Below are 8,932 nucleotides of genomic sequence, written 5' to 3'. Positions count from 1 at the left end.
CCTAAACCTGGCGTCCCAAGTGGCCTCAGCCTACGAAGGAATAGTGTCTTACAAGCACATGCCACTGTGTCTGGGCCTAATTAAGGTTTTTTTGTTTGTATTGGCTGAAGGATGTGTATACATACGTGAGAGAGGGCATTTCCCCCACCCCCCACCTACCCTTCCTTCAGAGTTGGTTATCTGCATTCTATTTTTTCTCTCCATTTATTCATCCTGTCAAGATCCTGGGCATGCACAGACATGCCTGGCATATTTGTCAAGTTACCCAGGCTGGGATTTGATCTGAGGTTGGCCATGTAGGATTTGACTCCCTCTGTACAGTGCTTTACCACTGCACTACAGGGCTGGGCCTAATTTAGCACTTCATGTGATTTCATTTTGTCTTTGTTAGTATATACATCTTTCTTCTTTTTTTGTAATCTTTTTTTTTAAAATCTTTTCTTTCTTTTTTTTTTTTTAAGTTTTCTCTAGAGCACATGCACTTGCTAGAAAAGAACAGACAGGAGTCGGGGGTGGGGATGAGACGACATCCCCCAGGGTGTATAGTCATGCTGCATCCCTTCTCCATTCTCCTCTTGGGATTTTTGGGTATGCACGCACGCATGCCTGCATGCCTGGCACGCTTTTCAGGCCATTGGGTCCAGGACACAAACCATGTGGTCAGCCACCTGGGATCCAGCCACCTTAACCACCATGCCACTAGCTGGCCCTTCACTCTTTTCTTAGTCTTTCTCAGTTATATGCCTTTTTTTTCTTTTAACTTTTTTTAGTGTTTGCTCTAGAGTTTGCAGTATATTTATATAAACTAAGTCCACTTTCAGATAACAGTATATCACTTCACAGATGTTGTGTGACTACTTTATAATAGCAAAATAATCCTGATTACTCCTCCTCTGTCCCTCATATTATTGCTATCACTCATTTCACTTTTTATATGTTATATAAGCACACATGTGATCTGTATATAATTTATTATGTACATAATCTGTTCATTATTATTTTGAATAAGCATTTTGTTAGATCAATTAAGAATAAGAAAAATGGCAGTTTCTACCTTCACTTATTTATTTTTAAATGCTCTTTTTTTAAATGTTTGTATCATTTTACTTCTCTCTAATGAACTTGGTTTTTTTGTGTGTGTGGTGTTTGTTCTTTTTTTGTTTGTTTTTTTTTTTTGAGAGGTTTTCGCTATAGGGCATGAGCATTTACCAGAAAGACAAAGAGAGACATAGAGACAGAAAGCGAGAAATCACCCCCGAGGGGGGATGGTCACACCGCAGTCCCTTCTCCTCTATTCTCCTCTCGGGATCTTGGGCACGCACGCACACGTGCCCCGCGTGAGTTTTAAGCCACCAGGTCCAGGATGCGAACCGCGGTCGACTACGTAGGAGTCCAGCAACATAGCCATTACGCTAACTGCTGTCTAATGAACTTCTTTTAACATTTCAAGACAAGTCTACTAAGCCACAAGATCCCTCTTCAATTTTATTTATTTATTTTTGTCTAAAAATTCTTTATTTCTCCTTCACTTTTGAAGGATAATTTTACAGGGTGCAGAATCCTAGGCTGGTGATTTTTTTGTCTTAACACTTTAGATGTTTCACTCTTCTCTCTTGGTTATATGGTTTGTGAGAAGTTGTTTATAGTTTTTATCTTTGTTCCTTTATGGGTAAGTTCACCTAACTATTCAGTCTTTGAGTTGGGATTCTAACTCAGATGGTTTAATAACTGGAGAGCTCCAGCTCTTAACAAAATACTAATTTTCTTTAACTGGGAATGCATATGAACAGCAGTAGAAAAAAGGAAACTAGTTTTGCCGTATCTGCCAGTTTAGCCACCTATGGAATGATATATTGACCAGAATGTTTTCTTTTTTTGTGTATTGTGGCTATGAGGCCAATCACATGAACCTTTTAGCTATGATTAAAAATAGGGCATCCAGAGTTGGCCCTATGGCCTAGTGATTGGAGAAGCTGGATCCCACAGGGCTGACCAAACAGTTGGAGTCATAGCCCCAAAGGCTTGAATGGCGTGCTATGTATGTCTGTGTGAATGAATGCCTAGGATTCCAACAGGAGAAATGGAAGAGGGGGGATTGCAGTGTGATCATACCCCAGGGGAGGGTACTTTCTGCCTTTCCCCTCTTTCTGTCTCTCTTGGATGAGTGCACATTCCCTCGGGCAAATAAAAATTTTAAAAATAAAAATAAAAAAACAGGGCACTGGGCCACCTTTGTAGTCTAGTGGTTTGGAGGGTCAGATCCCATATGGTTGACTATAGTTTGAATCCCAGCCCTAGTGTCTTGAAAACCATGCTGGGCATGTGTACATGTGTGTGACCAAAATCCCGACAGGGTGGATAAATGAAGGAGAATGGATTGTGGCATGACCACGCTACCCCTTCCTGCCCATCCCCTGTCACTCTTTCTAGCTCCGGTGAGTACATGTGCCCCCGGCAATTAAAAAATAAAAACAAAAACACAGCACCAAACTTGATGTTGCCTAACCATTATTAGTTGAACCTAATGTGGTAAGATACACATCTGATATTTAACTACCGATTACTCAGGACTCAGTGGTTAGGCATTGTTAAGGTTTCTGTAGTGTTATAGAAAGGTTAGGGGTGTATAGGTTTTAATTTTTTTTAATTATTTAATTTAATTTTATATTAGTTATTTTTCAATTTAACCAGATGTATAGGTTTTTAAGTTTTGTGTAAATCTTATTGAGAGGTTAACCAAAAAGACAATTATAAGTAGCCTATAAAATGTTTTTAATTTTCCTCTTTCCCAGACTGTTTTTGAACTTCAATTTCCTTATTATAATAGGATGATGTTGATACCATCTACTTTCCTGTTTTTCAAGCTAGATTCCTTAAAGTGTGTGTGTATGTGTGTGTGTGCACACGCACGCACACAGGGTTGGGGAGGGATCCAGTGCAAAACCACAGAATAAATATGATAGTGTTATCCCGAAACCTTCATTTTACATAATGATAAGTGATTTTAAGCATTTTTTTCTATTTTTATTTGTATTATGGAGCAGAGTATGAAATTGATGTGAATTTTTAAAATAGTTGAATTCAAATAGATAGTAGGTGTGCAGCAAGCTCACCCTAGGAGTATTGTTCATTTACTCACTTTTAGCCTTTCTACTTCCTGGAGTCCATATTGTGTTGTACAGTAAGTCAAATATAATTCTCGTTTATAACCATGACCATTTTAACTGTTCGGACAAATGAATAGACTCTGAGAGCAAATGTAAAAATACGAAGAAAAAAAAAAGTAGTATTAAGTAAATTAGAAGTCAAAGCACACTGAACAAATTCCAGACTCCTGCTAAGACTTCATTTGTACCAAGGCAGAGCATAGATATCTGTGGTTGGGAGTTTAGGCTATGAGAATGCAGGCAGCCAGCTTTCTAAGCCTCCCTTACCTTAAGCTGTGTGCCTAGAGAGGGGCTGGCAGCAGATACCTTTCCTCTGGAATTGAGATGGAAGAAAAAGACTGATGAATGGGAAGGGATTTAGAGTGAAGTCAGTAATTAAACAGTAGAACTTAAGACAAGAATGGTTTGGGAGTGGTGGAAGAAACTTTTGATATCAACCAGTTCTTTTTTTTTTTTGATTAAGGAAATGAGGGCTGACGATTAAAGAGATTTAATCAAAGTTTGAGCTAGTTATTAACAGAATTAGGACAAGAATTTCAGGTTTCTTGATTCCTTGTTTAGTCCTAGATATTTTTGACTAAGGAGATCTTGTACAGACCATTTCCTTAAGCTGATCCTTGCAGTGGTGTAATTCAAAATTAAGTCATAAAAACGGAAAGAGTTGCTTATTTGAATTTTTTTTTTTTTTTGAGAGGGTTTTCCTATAGGGTGCGTGCACTCACCAGAAAGACAGAGAGAGACAGAATGTGAGAAATCACCCGTCAGAGGGGATGACCATGTTGTAATCCCATCTCCTCCCTTCTCCTCTCAGGATCTTGGGCACGTACGCACACATGCCCGGCATGAGTTTAAGCTACCGGGTCCTGGACTCAAAACATGATCGACTACCTGGGAGTTTAGCGACATAGCCATTACACCAACTGCTGCTCCCTTATTTGGAATTTCTTGTTAGGACATGTTTAGCATGTACTGTTTAAACATCCAACAAACACATTTCTAAAATTTCAGTAACTTTTTAAACTATCCTTTTCATCCAAAGCAATTCTTGGTCTTTAAATCATTTATCTCTTCATTTATATCTGGTTCGAACATCAGGAATAATGCTCCATCTATGATCAGATTTCTCTTTTTTTCATTTCCTTCACTTTAAGCCAATCATGAAATGTCACAGTGATTTCTGGGGTAGAGGGAGATGGATGTCGTGTCAAAAACCATGGGCCCTGTGGCCCAGCTGGCCAGTAGTGGTACGGGCAGGGCGGCCTCACTGGGGCAGCTGGAAGAGCACGGACTCCCACGCCAGGCGGTAGATGATGTTTTGAGAGCACAAGAGCTGCTATGCAGTGTCCTCCACGGCCTCCAGCTTGCATAGCTTGATGAGTCCGGCTGCCTTGGAGTTGCCCTTGGCAGAGACGATGGCCGCTGCCTTCTGCTGCTCGGCCTTTTCCACCATGAATCGGGCCCTCTCTGTTTCCTGCTGTGCCACCAGTTTGGCTTCCACCACTTCTGTTACCTCCTTTTGGATGCGTCTAGGACACGTCATCCAGAATGAGTCCAAAGGTTACTGCTTGCTCTGGTAAGGACATCGCTCACCTGTCTGGAGACCAGCTCCCCCTGGGTGATTAGTTCTCCAGCATCAAAGCAAGGCACCCAGACTTGGGGATCTCAGTAGTGATGGATGGCAGCACACACTCGTCAAAGTCTTCACCGATGCTGGTGAAAATGCTAGGAAGCTGGCTGGCCACCGTCTGGAAAAGGATGCGCAGCGTGATGTTGACATTCTGTAAATCTTTGCTTCCAATGATGACTGGCACATTACGTGGCCAATAGCAGGATGAGAAAGTGAGTCCCTTTCTCTACTACAGTGTCCTGTACTCCATGGATTTGGTCAAAGATGACAACTCTGCCCAGCATTCACATTATATAAGGCAGAGTTCACCACACCCCTGCAACAGCTAAGGCAGGGCGGACCTTGCCAATGAACTCACTTTGGCGACCATGCTTCCTTCTGTTGGACCTACTCACACCTGCTTCCATTCTGACCTCCACATGAATTTCCCAGCCTCATCTGTGATTGGATTCCTGACTTGTACTGGAATAAAACACTACGATATGCAAAGATGGAGAGAAAAATGCTAGACGTGGCATTTACCAATAAAGTGATCCCCCCCCCCCAACTTTGAGTTTCTATTCTTTTTGTTTTTCTCATAGGGTGTATGTGCTAGTCAAAGACACAGAAAGGGAAAGTGAGAAATCACCCCTGGGAGAGAGAGAAAGAAAATGAGAAGTCTCCTTCCTGGGTGATACAATTCCTTCTCCATTCATCTCTTGGGATTTTGAGTGTTTCCACATACGTGCCCTTTGTGTTTTTCAAGCTGCAGGATCTGGGACTCAAACCACTCAGCCATGTGAGATCCAGTGCCTTAGCCTCCATGCTACCTGCTGACCTGAGTTTCTGTTCAGAATTCTGTTTACATCTTGAACCAGGCACAGTAGCATTCACCTCTGATCCCAGGTACTCTCTCAGGAGGGTGAAGTAGGAGAATCCCAAGTTTGAGACCAGCCTGGGCAACATAGCAAGATCCTGTCTGTCTTTCTTTCCTTTTTTTTTTCTTTTGAAAGAAATTCTAGTTAATTGTTAAAATCTTTTTTAGTAACTGTATGGAGTTTTTTTTATATATATATATATATACACATAGGAATTGAGAGTAGCTCTTTTGAGGGATATTGAGAAAGAGACAATTGATGATACAGAAAGGAGAGACATATTTTTGTTGTTGTTATTAAGTATTCTGATTAATTCTCAAAAATCTTTTTTTTTAACAACTGTGTGGATTTTTGTTTTTTATATATAGGAATTGGGGGTAGCTCCTTTGAGCGATATTGAGAAAGAGACAATTGTTGGGACCAGTAGTTAGCGTAATGGCTATGTTGCTGGACTCCCATGTAGTCGACTGCGGTTCGAGTCTCGGACCCGGTGGCTTAAACTCACGCCGGGCGCGTGTGCGTGCATGCCCAAGATCCCAAAAGGAGAATGGAGGAGAAGGGATTGTGACATGGCCATCCTCCTGGGGGGATGATTTCTCGCTTTCTGTCTCTTTGTCTCTCTCTGTCTTTCTGGCGAGTGCACATGTCCTATAGCAGAAACCTCTCAAAAAAAAAAAAAAAAGAGACAATTGATGGTGCAGAAAGGGGAGAAAACTATAATATTTTGAATTAGTTTCTGTCAGGAACTAATAGAGTCATTTGTTAATTTTTACACAGGAGATACTGTTAACACTGCAGTTGAATCAAATAATATGGCTTGAAACAAGTAGTCTTACAGAAATATTAAAATATTCTGCTGAAGCTAAAGTACATTGTAGAATTTTTCTGATTTTCTAAGCCATTTCTCTGCAGATAGGGAATATTAATTTTAAAATGTGTTAGTTTCTTTAAATTAGCATTTATTTAGACCAGATAAATTGGCCAGTTTTTCTTTTCTTTTTTTTTTCCCCTTGTGTGATCCCAGTAGCCTAGTAGTTTAAGGGAGCCAGATCCCAGATGGCCAACTTCACGGTTTGAACCCTGGACCTGGTGGCTTGAAAACACTGTGTGTGTGTGTGCCTCAAATCCTGACAGGGTGGACAAACAGAGGAGAAGGGATTGTGTATGACCATGCCCTGTTGGGGTACTTTCTCTCCCTTTAGCCCTCTTTGGCAAGCATACATGCCGTCTGATAAATTTAAAACAAACCAGAAAGAAATGTAATTTAAGATTTCTAAAAGCTAAAGGTGCATGTCCGGGCTAGTTGGTGGCATAGTGGTTCAGGTGGCTCGATCATCATGGCTGACTTCGTGGTTTGAGTAGTAGACGCAGGTGCATGTGCGTGTTTGTCCAAAATCCTGAAAGGAGGAAGAAAGGATTGTGGCGTGACCATCCCCTAGGAGTGAGGGTGCTTTCTGATTTTCTCCTTTTCTCTGTCTCTCTGTCTTTCTCTCTCTCCAACAGATGCACACCCACCTGGCAAACTCAAAAAACAAAAACAAAACAGAATTAAATGTCACCTTAAATATTGAGTCTTCTTGGGACCAGCACAAATGGTTACATCGCTGGATTCTCACGTAGTCGACCATGGTTTTGAGTTCCAGACAGGTGGCTTAACCTACTTCATGCATGTGTGCGTGCATACCCAAAATCTTGAGAGGAGAATGGAGGAGAAGGGATTGTGGTGTGGCCATCCCCCTGGGGTGGGGTGATTTCTCACTTTCTGTCTCTCTGTCTCTCCAGCAAGTACACACACCCTATAGCAAAAATCTCTCAAAAAAATTTTTTTGAGTCTTCTTAAATTAGAAATATTTGTTAGGAAAAAGTTAGAATGTCAGATCAAGAACGGACATGAATCTGTGGTAGTTGCTCTGGGGTGAAATGAGAACCATAAGGTCCTCTTTCCAGAGCGTCCGTCCTGGTTGGGTGTGGAGGATGATAAGGCAGTGTACAAATCACCACATAATATAACACTGACTAGCTATAAATGCCTCAGAGAAGTACAAAGTTCTTGGGCCACAGAGGAAGTGGCATCTAACTCTTGTTTAATTAGCACAGCACTTAAAACTCAGGTTTTTTACATCGAGATATAATATATACCATTTACTCATGTAACCTTCACCATTGATTAATAAATCCGTATTAATACTTTTAGCTATGGTATGCCCTCATAGTTCTCAAACCCTACCACTTGCCACTGGTATACATCTGGCTACTGCTAGTGTTTATATTGGCTGCCTAATCCCTGTAGACATTTAAGTTTGCAGCCTAGGCATGAGAGAGTTGAGTTTTTTTTCCAGTTTTGTTAACCCTGTAAGTAAATGCCTAAATTGCCCAGGGGATGCCTACATGAGGAATACCAGCTGCTGTTCTGCAGAACATCCTTTTTCCCACATCTGTGTCTCTTATCTGACTCCTTTAAGAATGGTCCCCACTTCTGCTGTAGCCTTTGATGGGAGAAGACTTCCTGGAGAGGGCTTTCTAGAGTAAAAGTCCAAGCTCTTTTGTAACATTTTCAAGTCTTTACTCTGGCCCTGCCTATCTCTCATCAGATTAACATTTCTATTCTATGCACACCAAACTTGTACCCTCTACCTAAAATGCTCTTTTCACTGATCTTTGCATGTCTGGTTCCTTCTTATCATTCTTTCTTTCTTTCTTTCTTTATTTTTGCTATAAGGCGCATACGCTCATCAGAAAGACAGAGAGACAGAAAGTGAGAAATCACCCCCGAGGGAGGATGGTCATGCCACAGTCTCTTCTCCTCCATTCTCCTCTTGGGATCTTGGGCACGCACGCACACACGCCTGGCATGAATTTAAGCCACCGGGTCTGGGACTCGAACCGCAGTCGACTACATGGGAGTCCAACGACATAGCCATTACGTCAACTGCTAGTCCCATCATTCATATCTTAATAATCATCTTAAATATCACTGCTAAGAAAGCCTTCCCTGTTCAGATCTAAAGCAGTTTCTGGGTCATTCTTCCCACAACCGTTATTCAGTTATCACCACACTAGTCCCTATCTGGTTTTGTTGTTGCTTTATTATTGTTTAATATTTTTATCCCATGACTAGAATGTAAGTTCAGTGTTAGCAGGTCCCTCATTTTTCATCTTTATGGCGGTCTCCTGAGTTTATAGAAAAAGGGTTGTTGGATGTGTGCTTGATACATATTTGTTGACTAAATTTTGACTTGCTCTGAACTGTACCTCTTACTGCTTTCATTTCTCTACCTATA

At 41.1% G+C, this 8,932-nt stretch overlaps 1 pseudogene; it reads right to left on the bottom strand.

The window, feature by feature from the left end:
• Positions 1–4,107: 4,107 nt before the first annotated feature.
• Positions 4,108–5,329, bottom strand: LOC102496278 (prohibitin pseudogene; annotated as a pseudogene).
• Positions 5,330–8,932: the final 3,603 nt, after the last annotated feature.

The sequence above is a fragment of the Tupaia chinensis genome, unplaced genomic scaffold (genome assembly GCF_000334495.1).
Source record: "Tupaia chinensis unplaced genomic scaffold, TupChi_1.0 Scaffold000361_2, whole genome shotgun sequence".
NCBI lineage: Eukaryota > Metazoa > Chordata > Mammalia > Scandentia > Tupaiidae > Tupaia > Tupaia belangeri.
The sequence above is the reverse complement of the archived record's forward strand: the minus strand, read 5'-3'. Positions and strand labels throughout refer to the sequence as shown.